Consider the following 1,240-nt stretch of genomic DNA (forward strand, 5'->3'; position numbering starts at 1 on the left):
GATGTGGAACACCGCTTCTGCCGGTTTCCTTGGAAGCAGAACTGCATCCAGGGGAAGCTCTGTGTTTCTGCCACCAAACCTTGGGGACTGGGGGTGTTTTGGGGAATGAAATGTGGTTAAATGTAGAAAACCACCAGGCTCTGCTTCCTCTGAACCCGTCAGCCCCAGAGCAGGCAGCAAACCTTGGGAAGTCTGCAGAGAATCCAAGCAGCAAGGACCATGTGTCCAGGAATAGCTTTGAATTATAAGCAAAGGGGAAAAGAGAAACGTTTTTTAACTAAAAGAGGAGAGATTTGGATCAGATATTGGGAAGGAATTCTTCCCTGTGGGGGTGGTGAGGCCCTGGAATGGAATTTCCAGAGAAGCTGTGGCTTTTTGAGGTGTTCAAGGCCAGTTTGGATGGGGTCTGGAGCAGCCTGGGGTAGTGGAAGGTGTCCCTGCCCATGGCAGGGAGTGGAACAGGATGAGTTTTAAGATCCCTTCCAATCCAAACCATTCTGGGATTCTCTGGGTGTTTTCTGCTGTGGGGAGGGGGTAAAGCACCACCTCCCTTACTCCCTGCTGGCATCCAGCTGGGAGCTGGCTGATGAGCAGACAGGTTGGTTTCCCAATTTCCCAGGGTGGAGCTGACCCCTGAGCTCCTCCTTGCTGTCCTGTGTGCTCTGGCAGACCTGTGCTGGGGAGTGGGCAGGGGGAAGCAGATCAATGGTGCTTTCCGAAGTTTTTGGAGGACACAGGGCTCTGCATCCCATCCTGGAACCCACCTCACCCCAGGGATCAAATCCTGGTCTCAGAGCTCCTCTGTTTATGCCATCAGGACCCACCAAGTTGAACAAGGCATCCTTGATCCCACCAGACCTGCTGGGCAACCTCAACCCATGTGCTGGGGGTTAGGTGTCCTTCTTTTAATTCTGGCTCACCTGTGGAATTTTTACTCATTAGCTGCAGGGAAAACCTGTCTGCGGGTACTTGGTGGGTACTGCAGAGACACAAAGAGTTTTGGCTGGGCCCAGGGGGCAGGAAAAGGGGAGGGTGGGGACAGTTTAGGGGCTTCTTCAGCTTCAGAGAAGGACACTGGAGTGCAGAGCTGCTGCGGTGGAAAGAAGGGAATTTTGCCATCACCCAGATGGAGCTGCTTCTTCTTCTCCTTCTTCCCTCTTCGTTGGTGGCCTCACACCCCCTGTCCTGCCAGGACGTGTGGCAGTGCCAGGCACCGCTGTGGAGCTGCTGATCCACCTCA

The sequence above is a fragment of the Parus major genome, chromosome 2, assembly GCF_001522545.3.
Source record: "Parus major isolate Abel chromosome 2, Parus_major1.1, whole genome shotgun sequence".
Lineage (NCBI taxonomy): Eukaryota > Metazoa > Chordata > Aves > Passeriformes > Paridae > Parus > Parus major.